Genomic DNA, 18,176 nt, shown 5'->3' with positions numbered 1-18,176 from the left:
AACATTATGTGGCCAGCTGTTATAGAGTAATTTGGGAAACTAAGTTCAGTGATTATTACATTCAGACAGTAAACACATTACTAATATTCAGTCCTAAGGAAATATGGCTGGGTTAATCTTTTCTTTTTTTGTGATGACACTTGGCATTTTACTTCAGATTGCAGTGAGTCTCAGTACTGAATAAGAATTACATTAGTATTCTTAAAGGAAAAAAGAGAACAACAGAACAATGACGTATGAAAAATGAGAAATGCAAATTTGAACGGTCTTATTAGGATAGTCAATATTACATTAACTCACTTGAACCTTCCTCGAAAATGTTCCTCATTTCAAGTCTTGCATTCTAAAACAAAAGTCCTCATGTGTTACAAAATGGAAAAGTTGAAACAAAAGCACAGTTCTTCCCAACAATCACTGAATTATAAAAAATGTTTGTATAAAGTAAAGAAGGATGGTAGTGGACCAATTAAATTGCCTGTACTTAAGGGGCAGTTATTGTAGTGCCACTACTTACACTGCTTAACCATTATAAATATGAATTTTCAGATGTTTCATAATTTACTAGTAAGAATTTCCTCCTGTTTGAAAATTGATATGAGATCTGAGTTTGTGACAAAATGTAAATATAGTTTTGAATTATAAAATAAACAAAAGAAGTGAATGATCTATTACCTGTTCTGTCCTTGCAGTCCACATACAGCTTCAAATTTTAAAAATAAAACATTCATGTGATGAGAACTAATTTATGGTCTAAATGCTTTTTGCTCCATTCTTGATCTCAAGTAAGGAAAAGTATGTTCCAGCAGCTTGCATTCAATTCATGCTATTCATTAGAATTTTTACTACATATATGCAGCAAGTTTTTATTTTATTTTATTTTGGTTGGCAACAATTTCATAAGGAAATAATAGGTTTTGTTATGATAATAATAGATCTATACTGTCATTTATTTTTCTAAAACCTAGAAATGATTCAAACTAAGTGAAAATGAGTTGGATAATCTTATTCTTACCCCTAGTGGTCATTTGTCCAAATGAGAAAATCACTATTCAAAACAAATTATAGTCTCAGCCAAAGAAAGACCCAGGAATGTGATAACAACGATAACATTTGTGAGGATGAAGGTCTGTCAGCAGAATATGATGTGATGTGAAGACACACTTGTATCTCTGTCCATGCTGTTACTATGTCAGGGTATGTCCACGCTGCAAAGTTAATTCGAAATAACAGCCTTTATTTCGAATTAACTTTAATAGCATCTATACATGCAAACTGCTATGTCAAAATTAATTAAAAATAGCAGAATGCTTAATTCAAATTTGGTTTCTAAATGCAGGCATGCATGCACCAGAGCCAGAACTGTTCTTAGGAGCATCTGTTGACCCACACTTATGTTAGTCATGTGGCATATCCAAGGCTTAAAAGGATCAATGAGTTAACACCACTCTAGTTACCTTATACCATGAAGAAAATAGAGCTAGGAAAAGAGAGGAAGGAGGATTGAATCCAAAGAGGGACCACACATCTCAAAGAACCTCCAGTTACAATATGTAACCATCTCCTCTTCTTCTTCACGTGATGTCCCTATGTGGATTCCAAACATAGGCTAGCAAGAAGTAGTCAGTGTGGAGGCAGACACAAGGGCACCTGAGAAGACCAAGTCTGTAGTACAGCATGTCTGACTGAGACATCTGTCACCGTAAAGAGGACAATGGTATAGTGAGAGGAAAAGGTGTGTAGATAGAGGCCTAAGTAGCCATATGACATATTTCTTGTCACGGAACATATGCAAGGAAAGCCCATGTGGCAGCATATAACTGTGTGGAGTGGCCTGTGACTTTTGACAGAAGGGAAGCACAAGACAGTGCAGAGCAGATACAAGGGCAGATCCACTTGGAGAGGCATTGGGAAGAAAGGGTGCAACCTTGGCACCACTTTGTCATGGTCACATGATGTCCCTATGTTGAGCCAGGGAGAAGCTTGGAAGTCACAGGTGCAGTGGAGATAAAAGACTACTGCGTAATAGACATTAATGGAGTGGAACATGTGCAGTTAGGATAGAAGACCAGGTGATGTGTACTCTACTTGAGGTGGAAGGAGGAAGGAACTTGGAATAAGATATAAGGAGACCGTGTCTTTGTGGAAAATGGTAAATGATTGATTCACCATCGTGGATGCCAGTTTGCTATTGTGCTGCCTGGAGGATATGGCCACCAAGATCACCTTCGTGGAAAGTTGGGCAAGGGAGCTGGTGGTAAAGGGTTTGAAGCATGGCTTGGTGAGGGCAGAGAGGACCATGTTCAGATCCCAAGATGGAGTAGGCCTTGTACAGAGGAAATGCATTGAAAAGGCAATGCAGGGAGCAGGAGATCATTGGGTGGTTGAAGATAGAAAAGCCACCACAAGAGGAAGAAAGGCCTGGAGCACCACCCACTGGACATGGACAGGGGAGTGAACAATGCCCATTTGGCAGAGATGCAGAAGGTAGCCCAGTCAAAGAACTATGATTTGAATGAAATAATGAAGACTTGGTAGGGTGACACATGATAGGAGGACTGTCATGGAAGGGTATAAACTGTTCAGGAAGGACAGGCAGGTGAGAAAGGTGGAGGAGTTGCACTGTATGTAACAAAGCAGGATGATTGCTCAGAGCTCCAGTATATAGAGGGAGAAAAGTATATAGAGAAAAGTATATAGAGGGAGATCACAGGCCCTGGTTCTCATGCGGGGTTTTAATCAACCTGACATCTTTTGGGAGACCAATAGAGCAGTACACAGACAATCCAGGAAGTTTTGAGAGAAGTTGAAGACAACTCCTTGGTACAAGTGCTGAAAGGTGCCAACTGGGGGCCATGTGCAGCTTAACCTGCTGCTCACAAAGAAGGAGGAATTAATAGGGGAATTACATGTGGGTGGCAACCTGGGAAGCAGTGAACATGAGATGATCAATTTCAGGATCCTGACCAAAGGAAGAAAGGAGAACAGCAAAATACAGACGCTGGACTTAAGAAAAGCAGACTGAGATTTCCCTCAGAAGTGATGAGCAGATCCCTTGGGATGATAACACGAAGGGGAAAGGAATCCAAGAAAGCTGGCTGTATTTTAAAGAAGACTTATTGAAGACACAGGAACAAACCATACCGATGCGCCATAAGAAAAGCAAATATGGCAGGCAACCAGTTTGGCATACCAGTAAAAGCCTTGATGAGCTTAAATACAAAAAGGAAGCTTACAAGAAGTGGAAACTTGGACAAATGACTAGGGAGGAGTATAAATACATTGCTCAAGCATGCAGATGTGTAATCAGGAAGGCCAAAGCGCAATTTGAATTGCAGCTAAAAAGGGTAACAAGAAAGGTTTCTACAGGCATATTAGCAATAAAAGGGTCAGGGATGGTGTGGGATCCTTGCTGGATGCAGGAGCTAACCTAGTGACAGATGATGTGGGAAAAGCTGAAGTACTCAATGTGTTTTTTGCCTCTGTCTTCACAGACAAAATCAGTCCCCACACTACTGCACTAGGTAACATAGTATTGGAAGGAGGTGTGCAGCCCTCGGTGGAGAAAGAACAGGTTACGAACTATTTAGAAAAAGTTGGACCTACACAAATCTATAGGGCCAGATCTAATGCATCCGAGATTGCTGAGGGAGTTGGCAGATGTAATGGCAGAGCCATTGACAGTTTATCCCCATGATTCTTGTTTTCTGTATCCATTCAGGATTAAAGGAGGGTGATGAGGGAATTGGCTAATGTTATTGCAGAGCCATTGGCCATTATCTATGAAAACTCGTGGAGATCAGGGGAGGTTCCAGTTGATTAGAAAAAGGTAAATGTAGTGCCCATCTTTAAAAGAGGGAAGAAGGACAATCCGGAGAGCTACAGAACAGTCAGCCTCACCTCACTCCCAGGAAATATCATGAAGGGGATCTTCAAGGAATCCATTTTGAAGCACTTGGAAGAAAGGAAAGTGATCAAGAATAGTCAACATGGATTCAACAATGGCAATTAATGCAGGACTAACCTGATTGCCTTCTATGAAGAGGTAATTGGTTCTGTGGACATAGGGAAGGCGGTGGACATGATATAACTTGACTTTAGCAAAGCTTTTGATAAAGTCTCGCACAGTATTCTTGCCAGGATGTTAAGGAAGTACAGATTGGATAAATGGACTAAGGTGGCTAGAAAGCTGGCTAAATTGTTGGGCTCAACAGGTAGTGATCAACGGCTCAATATCTGGCTGGTGGTCAGAATCAAGCGGAGTGCCCCAAGAGTCAGTTCTAGGGTCGGTTTTGTTCAACATCTTTATTAATGACTCTAAGCTAGGGAGAGAGGTAGATATGTTGGAAGGTAGGGATAGGGTCCTGAATAACCTAGACAAATTGGAGGATTGGGCCAAAAGAAATCTAATGAGGCTTAACAAGGACAAGTGCAGAGTCCTGCCCCTGAGACAGAAGAATCCCAAGCATTGTTACAGGCTGAGGACTGACTGGCTAAGCAGCAGTTTGGCAGAAAAGGACCTGGGGATTACAGTGGATATGAGTCAACAGTGTGTCCTTATAGCCAAGAAGGCTAATGGCATATTAGGTGCATTAGAAGGAGCATTTCCAGCAGATCTAGAGAAGTTATTTTTTCCTCTTTATTTAGCACTGGTGAGGCCACATGTGGAGTATTTGTCCAATTCTGGGTCCCCCGTTACAAAAAAGGATGTGGATGCAGTGGAGAGGGTCCAGCAGAGGGCAATTAAAATGATTAGGCCTGGAGCACAGGACTTACATGGAGAGGCTGGGGGATTTGGGCTTGTTTAGTCTGCAGAAGAGGAGCGTGAGGGGGAATTCAATAGCAGCCTTTAACTACCTGAAAAAAAGAGGTTCCAGAGAGGATGGAGAGAGGCTGCTCTCATTAGTGACAGAGAACAGATGGCAAAATAAGGAACAGTGGTCTCAAGTTGCAGTGGGGGAGGTCTAGGTTAGATATTAGGAAAAACTATTTCACTAGGAGGGTGGAAGCACTGGAATGGATTATCTATGGAGGTGGAAGAATCTTCATCCCTAGGAGTTTTTAAGGCCCAGCTTGACAAAGCATTGGCTGGGATGATTTAGTTATGGTTGGTCCTGATCAGTGCTTTTTTTGTAAGAAAAAAGGTGCCAGTACTCCAGGGGAAAAGTTGTTGAGCAAAAACACGGTGGGCTTGAAATGTGGTCATGACCACTTTAAGAGCCACGTGTCCTGAGCGGGCTTCCATCAGGAGCCTAGCCGCCCCAGGAAAAGAGGTGTCTGTATGCTCGAGGAGAATGCAATTTATTTAAGGTATGCAGGGAAAATAGGTGTCAGTATACCGTCCAGTGGCGTACCGTCACAAAAAAAGCACTAGTTCTGCCTTTGGCAGGGGCTTGGACTTGATGACCTCCTGAGGTCTCTTCCACCCCTAAGACTCTATGAAGGACAGGGATGCAGAAGAAGTCCAGAGAGAGGTGATGGTGGTGTGCTCACACAGAAAAGCACTAGTACTTAGGTTGATAGGTCCGAATGGATTGGTGTCTGCAATGAGTATGGATCTCTCAGGCAAGGACTGGGCAAACCCAGCCCACATTTGAGCCCCATTCAAAAACCAGGCCAGGACTGTGACTCTTGAAAATATAAATGATCTGGGAAAAGGGATAAACAGTTCGGTGGTAAAATTTACAGGTGATACAAAACTACTCAAGATAGTTAAGTCCCAAGCAGATTGCAAAGAGCCTCAAAAGGATCTCACAAAACTGGGTGATTGGGCAACAAAATGGCAGATGAATCTCAATGTTGATAAATGCAAAATAATGCACATTGGAAAACATAGTTCCATCTATTAGGACCCAATCCATTCCTGCTAACAGAAATGGAAAGACTTCATGGGAAGTGAGTCAGGCCCTATGGATCCCAAGAAACTGCTTACAGCAGGAAAGGTGTGAGTGTCAAGTAGCATCCTAATTTTGCTGGGGAGGAGGATTACACATTTTAAATTATTTATGAGTGTAATATACTGGGCTGCCTAAAACAGGCTTCATCGTAGCAAGGCTTATCATGAAGACAACAGTATCCTTGCACTCTTTTACAAACCCAAGGTAAAACTTGGGGTACGTCTAGACTACAGGGCTTTGTCGACAGAAGTTTTGTCGACAGATACTGTCAACAAAGCTTCTGTCGACAAAGAGCGTCTAGACTACATTCAGTTCTGTCGACAAAGCAAGCTGCTTTGTCGACAAAACCCTGTAGTCTAGACACAACCCTACATGCAATAACACCTTCTGTCGACAGAACTCTGTCGACAGAAGGCGTTATGCCTCGTAAAATGAGGTTTACCAGCGTCGACAAAACTGCTGAGTTCTGTCGATGTTATGTCGACAGAACTCAGCGGTAGTGTAGATGCAGGTATAGTTTTGTCGACAAAAGTCCACTTTTGTTGACAAAACTCTGTAGTCTAGACACACCCTTGGTAAGAACAATAGTGGATCAGATCTGCTTTTGCAGCATGATCCCCAATGTGTATAATTTTTAACATGTTCCACAGTTTTTCCAAAGAGCATGCATACTGGCTACAGAAATTAACATCAGCAATAGAACACATCTATTCCAATTGTACATTTCCAGTTTTTTGTCAGGCCACAACTTTGCCTCAATATCAACGGAGTTCTGACATTTCAGGAATAAACTGCAGCTTTCCTTTGTACAAGCAAGTTTTTTTCCTTCTCCTTTTGCCCTGTGGACTCAAATCCTGAAATCTTGTGGTTAACTGAGACAAAAGGCTGGCTGGGTGTGTCCCCTCTGCTCACAACAGCAGGGAGGTTTTCTCCCTCCAGTCAGTCAGGTAACAAGATTCATTGTACTGTAGATACTAATCTCTTCCTCTGCTTTCAGCTTAATTCTCCAATTTTGTCTGTCTCCAAGAGACAGGATCTATTTTCACTAGTCTGTTACACTTACAAATCTCTTGTTCCTCCGCAGAAGATGGGGATTGGCCATCTCCCTGATGTTCCTAGGGGTGCAGATGCACAGGCCTATGCTATAGGGCTTCACGATTCCCAGGAAGAAACCCTTCAGTGTGTCAGCCTCCTTAGGTGTCATAACCCCCAGGGGTTAGATCAGAGACCCCTCCGCCTCCTGGGACCACTTCTCACAGTCGGCAGTGGAACCCTTCCTATAGGGGACACCCCCTTTCGAGTATCAAAGGGGTAGCCGTGTTAGTCTGAATCTGCAAAAGCGGCGAGGAGTCCTGTGGCACCTTATAGACTAACTGAAGTGTTGGAGCATAAGCTTTCGTGGGCAAAGACCCACTTTGTCAGATGCAAGTAGTGGAAATTTCCAGAGGCAGGTATAAATATGCAGGCCAGAATCAGGCTGGAGATGACGAGGTGGATCCAATCAGGGAGGATGAGGCCCACTTCTAGTAGCTGATCTGGAGGTGTGAATTCCAAGAGATTGACTGTGAATGGCTTGATAACTACAAAAGCAGCTTCTCCTCTCTTGGAATTCACACCTCCAGATCAGCTACTAGAAGTGAGCCTCATCCTCCCTGATTGGATCCACCTCGTCATCTCCAGCCTGATTCTGGCCTGCATATTTATACCTGCCTCTGGAAATTTCCACTACTTGCATCTGACGAAGTGGGTCTTTGCCCACGAAAGCTTATGCTCCAACCCTTCAGTTAGTCTATAAGGTGCCACAGGACTCCTCGCCACCCCCTTTCGAGGATCACACTCGGTTTAGATTGTAGACTGCCTCCAGCGTGGCTGGCTCTTGCAAGCCCTCCTTCTTTCCACTGTGCCCCAGTCACTTATTGCTGGATGCTCCATCCACGGGGTGCAGTCCATCCCACTCCTGCCACCGTCACAAAGTGTGATGGAGTCACCCGGCCCTGTAGCTCCATACACAGTCACATGTGACTCTCAGCCAGCAAGTAGCACAGAAGGTTTATCAGTTCACAGGGACACAGCAGAGCCCAGATTTGTTGTTACAGGGTATGTCTACACTAGCCCCCTAGATAGAGCTAAGGAGGCTAATGAGGGCAGCCGAAATTTCAAATCAAGCCTGGGATTTAAGTAATCCCGCGCTTGATTTGCATGTTCCCGGCCGGTCGCCATTTTAGAAATTGATTAGCCCGAAGTAACTGCCCGCGTCTACACGCGGCAGTGAAACGGAATTTCCTCCTGCAATGAGGTTTATCAGCTAATTCAATTTAGGGGCTTTAAATTGGAATCCTGTTTCACTGCTGCCTGTAGATGTGAGCAGTTACTTCAGGCTAGTCAATTTCAGCCGGGAACATGCAAATCAAGCGCGGGATATTTAAATCCCGGGCTTGATTTGCAATTTCGGCCACCCTCATTAGCCTCCCTAGATCAATTTAGGGGGCTAGTGTAGATGTACCCACAGAAACCAGAACAGTCAACACAATCCATCTTGGAGAAAGGGGAGGCCAGAGGGCTAGGCTCCCTTCTCCAGGCCAGCCGAAAACTAACTCGCACTCATAGCCACTGCTCACAGCCCCCCAGGCAGCCCTGCCTCCTGCTTTGTCTTGCTTCCAGGCCCAAGGTGTTATTTGTGTCACCTGGTCCTCAGGATGTGAGAGAGACTTCCACAGTGAGTCATGCCCAGCCTTCCCCTCTTCATCCAGATAGTGCTGCACTGCCCAGGGAAATTGAGGCGCGTTTGCACACGAACACAGAGTCAGTCCAGAATATCACAGGACGGTTGAATCACATAAAGCACAACAAAGCAAACAGAGTGAATACAAATCAAAGTGAACACAGTGATTACAGGAGCCAACACAGACTTCAGAATGAGCAAATTCAATTTGAATGTGCAATTGTTTCTTTTAAATTTTAGTTATAAGTTATTTTAAACATGATATAAGCTGCAAAAATACACAAGTTATTACTAAGTAAAAAATCAAGGTTGAGTATCAGAGAGGTAGCTGTGTTAGTCTGAATCTGCAAAAGCAGCGCGTCATCCTGTGACATCTTATAGACTAACCGAAGAGTTGGAGCATAAGCTTTCTTGGGCAAAGACTCACTGGCTGCGTCTAGACTGGCAAGTTTTTCCCGCAAAAGCATTTGCTTTTGCGGAAAAACTTGCCAGCTGTCTACACTGGCCACTTGAATTTCCGCAAGAACACTGACTTCCTACTGTCTGAAATCAGTGCTTCTTGCGGAAATGCTATGCTGCTCCCGTTCGGGCAAAAGCCCTCTTGTGCAAATGCTTTTGCGCAAGAGGGCCAGTGTAGACAACGCGGTATTGTTTTGCGCAAAAAATTCCCGATCGCGAAAATGGCGATCGGGGCTTTCTTGCACAAAACCGCATCTAGATTGGTACGGATGCTTTTCCACAAAAAGTGCTTTTGCGGAAAAGCGTCTGTGCCAATCTAGACACTCTTTTCCGCAAATGCTTTTAATGGAAAACTTTTCCGTTAAAAGCATTTGCGGAAAATCATGTCAGTCTAGATGTAGCCACTTTGTCAGATGCATGTGACAAGGTTGTTCCACAAAAAATATAATTCACCCACATTACCCTAAGCCATATATATAAATAACATACCAGAATACAAACTGCTTTTTTTTTTATGTGCAAGGGGCCTACATTACAGTTACTGTGGGAACCATACATTTGAATATCTTGCCTTTTGCATATTTAAATTCTCACTATAACATTGCAATGTTAGGATTTTTATTTTATTTTGTACTGAATTTTAAAGTGTTAGCATTTGCCTTCATTTCCACAGCACAGTCCCAGCCACTGAGTACCTGACTCAGCTCACAACTAAAAACACAGCATCAAATTTCCCAACCCAGTTAATTTGAAAGCCTGCCAAAATAGGTGAAAGACCTTATAAATATGTAAAGCAGGAAGTTCAAATTACACAGTCACTAAACCTCCAGTGATTGATTCCCTTTTTAAAACAATAAATATCCTTGAGAAAGTGGGACATTTGTACATATTTTTCACCATCCAACATCCCTAATGATGTCGTATGGAGTTTACACCGTGCATTGTACTTTTAGTATTGATTTTATTTTGGATTTCTACCACTTCCTGGAGGCCAAGGGGAGGCACGGTGGGAGGATCCAAAAAACTCAGTGCCACAGCCATTTTGTTTGTGGGCAGCATGGTAAAATTCTGTCAGTCAGTATAAGGAGGGGTTTTTAAACATTATTCAAGGAAAAACTATTCCTGCCACAGTGGATGTATCTGTTGAAATTAATATTATTTTAGTTATATTACAAGGTAGGTATTTAGATTTGTAAACAACTGAATATTCTCTGGGATTTAATCCTCCCAATATCAAGGAATCATGGATTTTGTTTCAGGCATGACTGGCTTTCTTGGATTCTATAATATTGTAAAAACATAATAATGTTGATATATTTCTTTTAAAATTGCATGAGACGTTTAGAAAACGTTGATTAATGTGTTTTTGGTAAAAACTTAAGGGGAGTAGGAGGAAAAATGGTAAAGCCTCTGGCTGAAGAAGGCTGAATTATTTCTGTGGCCCTTTTAAAGAGGTTTTTATTGAAATAGCAATGTAGACTTTTGAAGAGACTTGTTTTGCGTCGTCATTGACTGTGAAGCATAGACTTTGGTCATTTTGTTGGGTGTGTGTTTAAAATTCAAGTGTAAAATGGCACACTGCATTTTTTCCAGGCTGCAGAAGGGGGAGAGCGGGGGATAGTGCAGACTGTAGGGACACTGCCCTCCTATCCAATCAGAACACGCCTGTTTGCCATTACAAAGTTGTTAACCCCAGAGTCTTCTGGCTCCTACTGCTTTTAATCTTTTTTGGATATTTCTCCGATTTTTCCAAACGCCCACAGACCCTCAAGAAAACCTCTTAATTCGCCCAGCGATCATGGAAGAAAGTACCACTTTCTATTTACAAAATATTCTAAAGATGTTTGGATATCGCTTTGCTGCATGGAGATGGCTGTTTGTAAGGGAACAAGTATACAGCCGATATTGTTACAGTCATTTTGCAAGGACTGTCCTTTTTGCCTCTTGGAAAGGTAAGTTTACAGTATTTTTTTAATTTGTTGCTATATTTCTGCGATTAATATCTAACAAAGGATTTTCGTTGTGTTACTTAGCAAAATATATCTTTGTATTTTTCTTTAGCTTTGATCTCGTGCGTATTCCAGTTAAAGCTGTCTAGTTAATTTCGATAAATAGTTTTGTTTCCGTCTTTAAGGTTTAATGTATTTGAAGCATAAACTGCACTTAAATTATGGCTAGGTGTATAAGAAATCAGATATTTTTAAGATGGACTTGTTTTGTAGGGAATGATAAATGTATGCATCGTTGTGTCTGTCTACACTCAATTTATAATTAATTAATTTTTATAGGGATATATTCATACATTTATTGTGACTGTAGCTAAAATAGTTTATTATGCCGTTTCTGATAGCACTTGATGGATTACTTTGATTCACACTACGGGGGGGGGAGGACTGCCCTTGGTTTATGAAGGTGGAGATTGACATAACTTAATATAAACCCTGTTATGTCTGTTCCTAAACAGTGGCCTTTTTATTTGAAAATGAGCTCTCTTTTACAGCACTCAGCTCAAAGGCATATTTATATAAAGGCTCCTATTTAGCCACACTTCACAGAGATGTCTTGTTTTTCTCCGAGAAGGTGCAATTGGGAGACATTTTGTAATTTTTGGCATTTTTCTAGGCGCATTTTTTTTCACACGGTGGGAGATCTTTTTTGTTTTGCATTGATCTGTGTTGGTGGCGCTGTGGTGCTCTTAAACAATGTAAGTCCGTTTCACTAAGAGAGAGGGGGGTTGGGAGAAGGTGGGGCAAGATTTGATCTATTGTATCTTTTCATTTTCTTGTATTGAAGTAGGAGCAGTTTAGTCGCAAGGGCTCATTAAACTGTATTATTTAAATAGTGTGTGAACTATGGATGGGAACAAACATTTCCTCATAGCCTCTTTTTTGCATAATAAGAAAAGGGAGATTTTTTTAATCCCGTATCTTTAGAGATCAGTTTTCTTTTCTTCAGTAAGATAAGCCCCACCCCCAAAATGATCTTGCAGTGGCTTCAAAAGAAAAATGTTTAAATCATTTTACATACACATACTGGGGAAAGGTTTTGCTTGTACATTTTTCAGTGCAAGCTGGTCATTGTCTTCCAGTTGTAAAGTTTAATTATCAACTATGAAAATAATGTTTAATATGAAGGACCTACCTTTTCCTTGCACATCCACATCTTCTGTTAGGGTCTTTGGGAGTTCTGATCACGAATAAGGGATTGGGCCCTTTGTTTAATGTTACATATTTTCTACATGCAATTTAAAACCTACAATAGTTTTCTTCCCAATTCTGAAGCAAATGCATTAAAGGTTTTCTTTGTTTTTTTTAATTTCTGTTTTGTGACTAGAGCATGAGTAGACAAAAACATTGCATTGAATTTCTTCCTATACTTCAGAAAGACTGCAAATAGTCAAGCCTTCATAGGGCACAAAATATATGTATTGTATTGTTATTTGCAAACGTTTGTTTTGCTTATAAGAAAAAAAATCTTGGTGGGAAGATATAGTCAAGCATGAGAAATGTATACTTTAAGCAAAATAAAATATTAAAAACCACTAGTCCATTGTTTGGATTTGAAATAATCAGAACACAGCCTAGAAAACTCAACAGGTTAACCAATACATTTAAGTGTGGATAACAAAATATTTAAAAAAAGGAATTAAATTGCCTATTAACATAGAGTATTCTTGTGTAATTGACTGTTTATAACTTGACTTATGCACATGCTTTATATTTACATGTTTTCAATAATAAATTTGATGCTTGTCACATTTACAAATTATAAAATCGTTGCATCAGAAATATTGACTATATCTTCTAGAGTGGATTCTCTCTGTCCCTTCTAAACAGAACTTTACTGGTCCTCTAAACTTTTCTCTAAAGATCTAAATGTATATTTAAAACACATTTACTTACCAAAGGTCTTTTCCAATAACCTGAAGATATTTATTTGGGGTAAAACCCTGTGATATATAAATAGTTTTGTTTAAACTGTCCATGTATACATTTATGAGGTATTGATTCATCTGACTGCTTTGCTCAGGGAGGTGCAGTCTGAACCTTTCCCCTGTAGGGACATCTGCATCTCAGAAGACAGTGATCAGGGGTCAGATGGTGCAATCCAGGCTGCAAAAAAGCCCCAGTGGCATAGACTGGAAATGTTGCATCAGTGCATCTTGAAGCTGCCCTAGATACAGTACGTCGTTTTTGAGGCTGCACTAATCTGTTCTGGGTTACTTATATGAGATAGTAAAGATTGTGAATACTCTGCATCATTGAGACTCCACCTGTGGAGGGATTTTCTGCTATTAGAGATCAGTAGAAACAGCTATTTATTCTTGTATCAGTGAAAAATTATAAATCATCCTGTAAATAATAAAATTGCACCATCATTTTAGTAATATACTAAATTGAGACATTGAGGTGACATTAAGTGATTCCTTTGCACCATGTGTAGACTGCAGTAGAAATGTATTAAATGTAAATTCATTGAAGAATGTTTTATAATTGTGCAAGAAATAAGTCACAATCTTTGACAAATAATCTAAGTCTGTAGTCAAATCTCATACTTATGACAATTCTCAAAATATACAAAGATTTTAGAAGGAATGAAAGATTAATGCCTTCCAGAACTCTAAATATATAGTAGCCATTTTGAGAAGTAGAACTAATACAATAGTAGCAGATTTTAGAGTTAGCACACTGTTGAGATGAATATAGGCAGTTTATATCTCTCCTTTATAGCTGATAACAGATTGACAACAACAGTATGACATCTGGTCACCTTCAGAAAAGCGAGAACATATTTATTTAAATTATATCTTGAATTACTTAAAAATGGGCAAAATTCATCCAGCAACTGCATTGAATAAAAATAAGTCAACATATCAACTTTCTACCATATTATCTATATTTTACCTTCTTATGAATTTTCTAAGATGCGGCTTCTGCCCTTGTAGACACTGGGTGTTTGTCTATGCTGCACGATTTTTGCGCAAGTAACTTTTTGCTGAAGAGATCTTCCGCAAAGACTTCTTGCGCAAAAGTGTGCCCACACCTCAAAAGCACATTGCAAAAGAAGGGATCTTTATTTCTTTTTTTACCCTCTTTCCATTCAAGGGAGGGCCAAGTTTAGTTTAATGAAGCCTATCCAGCCTTATCACTCCATCTTTGTGCAGATGCTCTTCTTAGGCTGTATAATGGAAATGGATACTGACTAAGTGAGAAGCCTGATCTTCTGCATCTAGTCACCTCCTCAGTTCTCTTCAGAGACTCTAGTGTCTTACTGGACACATGAACTCAATATAACAAATTCAATGTGATTGAAATTTCTCCACCATTTCCCAAAATGTGGCCCACTGGAATCTCTCCAGGTGTCTTCTAGTAGCAAACAATATTATCCAAAACCCCATTGGGGTAAGAGCCAACATCCTGACTTTCTCAGTGCTTCCTCATCAGATTCTCTGGTTTCTTACTTGCAGAGGGGACATGTCCTCACAGTTCGGTTTCTTGACTCTTAAGGGTCCATTCACTCTCAACAAGTTTTCAGAAGAAGAAACCTCTTTTCTTGCTCTATCAAGCCTCTTGAGCAAGACTCCATTTCCTCTCTTTTCTCGTTTCATAAAAGAGCTCAGTTTCTTCACCTCGTGTTCTCCACTTAACTACATGTCCAATAGTGATAAGTTCCAACAAATGGTCCTTTTGGAAGACAGACTTTAAACTGGAATCTTGTTCTCCTTTACCCAATATCAGGATATGATAGGTTCCAAGTATTTTTCTATTGCCTCAGAGCTGCAGATCCTAGGAGGAAGGATTTCCTGCTTATCTCCTCCAGTGTCATATTGGATGCTTGGTCCTTTGAGTAATTCAGGAGCACTACGTGACAGATATCCTATGCTTTCATCTGACTAGACAAGAGGTAAAGTAGTTGAAACCTCCCATCTTCTCAAGATTGGGTCCATCACATCTTTCTCCCTAGATGAGTTGGACAAATTGATCTACTCAAGATATTTTGTAGCCAACAAGAAGTCTGATTATTTGTGGTTATCCTACATTTGAAATGACTTTACTTCAGAACCAATATGATGGTTTGATAAATAATGTATGTGATTCATCCTGGTAGTGATCAATGAAGAGCAATTTTTGGCATCTATTGACTTCATGGAAGTGCACTTATGCATCACCGTAATTCTGGATCAATTCTTTCTTCAGTCAGAGAGCTGTGCTTCATTGAATCATACTGTGTTACTTTTGGGCATGCTTCTGCCTCTTTGACCACCTTCAGGATGATGGCAGAAATATCAACTGCATAATCCCTTGTCTAGGTCTGTTGATCATAGGAATCCAGTGGAGATATCAATGTGTAGGTGACTACACAATTAACCGATAAACCTGGGCTTATCAATTAATCCTGTTAACTGCACGCATTCCCCACCCTCTTGCTGCCTCTATTAGAAGCTGCAAGGAGGGGGAGGTGGTGGCTGTGGGGAGCTGGCTTTTTAATGGTCCCTCTGATAGAGAGGCAGCAGTGCGGAGGATGAGGGGAGCAGGAAGGAACTGATACATGTGGGGAACTGGCTCCACGGACACCCTCCTCCCCCACTGCCTCCTACAGAGGCAGCGGGGCAGGAAGGCAGGCGAGAGCCAGTGCTGGGGGAGAACTGGCCCCTGCGGGGCCCACCACAGGCAGTGGCTGCACCTGCCAGCTGGAGCAGTCCTGTCAATGGCACTCTTTCCCGGACCTCTCTGCCCCTCACCTAGCACAGATTACACAATGACTCCCTGGGAACCTGCAGTGTATTAAGCACTAGGATTTTTAGCAGTTACAAGGTTACATTTTTAAACAACTTTTTACATCCCTTGTATGTATAATATGACCTGATCTTATCCCCTTGGGTCAGTTCCATGTAGAAAAGAGCAAGAAAAGGCTTAGAGGGAAATCTTCTTTTTCTTCAAAGAAGGTCTAAGAAGAGAGGTTCAGTGCCTTAGGGGTTAGAAGGTTTTTCAAGGTTGCTCAAACCTACAATCACAAATGAAATCCCTGGGTTAACTGTGAAAACCAAAGGATTCTTTTAAAGCCTCTGTTTAAAATCCTTTTTATCCTGGTATCTTTTAACCTCCTGTTATGGAAAGTGGTCATTGCTTCAGCAAAATATGCAAGGCACAATGCTTGGTAGCTTTGGCTTGTGACCCTCACTACTTCAGATTCCAAACAAATAAAATAGCCCTATGCAATTGTTCTAGCTATCTCCTTATTCCAGGAAGTTTCTAGCAACTTCCTTATTCCATCTCAACCAAGAAACTTCTGTTCCTAATATTTGTCCAAATTCCAAAAGCCATAAAATGGCACTCTGTCATTCTCTGGGTGTCTGGAGATTTTTGAAGATTTGCTTTTTTCATTCTTTCATAATTTCCCATCTTTGCTCATCATATTTTATGGGGCCCCCATAAAAGGCAGAGTAATTGTAAATAATTCTTGTCATACTTAATGGCTGTCTAGACTGCCCAGTTTTTCCGGAAAATCAGCCACTTTTCCGGAAAAACTTGCCAGCTGTCTACACTGGCTGCTTGAATTTCCGCAAAAGCACTGACGATCTCATGTAAGATTGTCAGTGTTCTTGCGGAAATAGTATGCTGCTCCCGTTCGAGCAAAAGTCCTTTTGCGCAAAAGTTTTGCCCAAAAGGGCCAGTGTAGACAGCCCAGATTTGTTTTCCGCAAAAAAGCCCCGATCACGAAAATGGCGATCGGGGCTTTTTTGCGGAAAAGCACGTCTAGATTGGCACGGACTCTTTTCCGCAAAAAGTGCTTTTGTGGAAAAGCGTCCGTGCCAATTTAGACGCTCTGTTCCGAAAATGCTTTTAATGGAAAACTTTTCCGTTAAAAGCATTTCCGGAAAATCATGCCAGTCTAGACGTAGCCAATCAGTTTCTGCATCCAGCTCTATTCCAAAGCTAGCTTCTTCCATCAGAAATCGCATAACATTCTTAGTACAGTAAACTTCCGATAATCCGGCACCTTTAGGACCCAGGGGGTGCCGGATTATCAGATATGCTGGACTATCGGAAGGGGGGGGGCTGCGCCCCTTGGCGCTGCAGGACCAACCTGGCAGCACCCCAGCTGCTCTGCCCCAGACTTCCCCAAGTCAGCCGCTGCTGAAACTGACCAGTGGCTGAATCGGGGAAGCCGGGGACAGAGCAGCTCCAATTATCCAGCTGCCCAGAGCACTTCCGGGTTCCAGATGGTGCCAGACCATCAGGAGTGCCGGACCATTGGATGCTGGACTAGTGAAGTTTTACTGTAATGAGGTTTTCTTGGGCTTCGGCTGAACAAGCCTCCCTGGATGAGCTTCATGAAGCCACAGTCCAGCTCTGTTAATGTTTTCAGGGCACTACCATTTGGAATTTACTGCCTCACCTCATGTGGGACATGCTTATGGGGGTCTTTCAGAGTATCTGCAAGTACCCCTAGTTGAAGGTAGCATACATGGGTATCTTAGTGGTGTTGTCATCCTCTTGGCACTTTAAGTTTGCAGCCAGATCCTGTGGTTTCTAGAACTCTCCCACTCTAAATTAGAGTACTGCTAAACAAACCTTGTGATGGAAAACACATTTTATCTTACTGTTTGTTTTCGGAGATACATTACCGATATAGATTTCCCCCATCCAACTTGTTTCACTAGACATGATCACTCCTATAAAATAGGAATTAAAGTTAGGATTAAATTGTCACAGTTTGAGAAGCTCTATGCTAGCAGACAGCACCAGAGGATGACAAGTAGGTCCCAAAATTTTCTCAATTCAAATTTATTTCCTGACTGACATCCTGGAAAGCAATTAATGGTAAGATAAATTTGTCTTTGTTTCAAATTTAATTAGCATATTTCTTTATCAGATATTGTATTAAAAGAGCTACACTGTATTCATGAATTGCAGTGTTGCCTATTACTTTTGTCATCTTACCCATGTGGCAGTCTTTTTATTGTAAGCTTCTACTTTCAAAGATGTATTGTGCTGAACTTCAATATGTTAACATCTGCTGTGTTTTGGAGGGTAGCAAAACTTGGCCAAAAAGACTCCAAACCCAAAAGGAGGGGTTGCAAATTTGCAACCCCTCCC

General features: G+C 41.3%; 1 protein-coding gene across 1 annotated transcript in view; it reads left to right on the top strand.

The window, feature by feature from the left end:
* Positions 1-10,099: 10,099 nt before the first annotated feature.
* Positions 10,100-18,176, top strand: part of EPC1 (enhancer of polycomb 1) — a 139,834-nt gene continuing 131,757 nt past the window's right edge. Inside the window, exons 1-2 of the mRNA XM_025184459.2 lie at positions 10,100-10,251; positions 10,839-11,027. The gene's annotated coding sequence lies outside the window, so the exon portion shown is untranslated. The remainder of the gene's footprint in view (positions 10,252-10,838; positions 11,028-18,176) is intronic.

This window comes from Pelodiscus sinensis, chromosome 2 (assembly GCF_049634645.1).
Source record: "Pelodiscus sinensis isolate JC-2024 chromosome 2, ASM4963464v1, whole genome shotgun sequence".
NCBI lineage: Eukaryota > Metazoa > Chordata > Testudines > Trionychidae > Pelodiscus > Pelodiscus sinensis.
The sequence above is the reverse complement of the archived record's forward strand: the minus strand, read 5'-3'. Positions and strand labels throughout refer to the sequence as shown.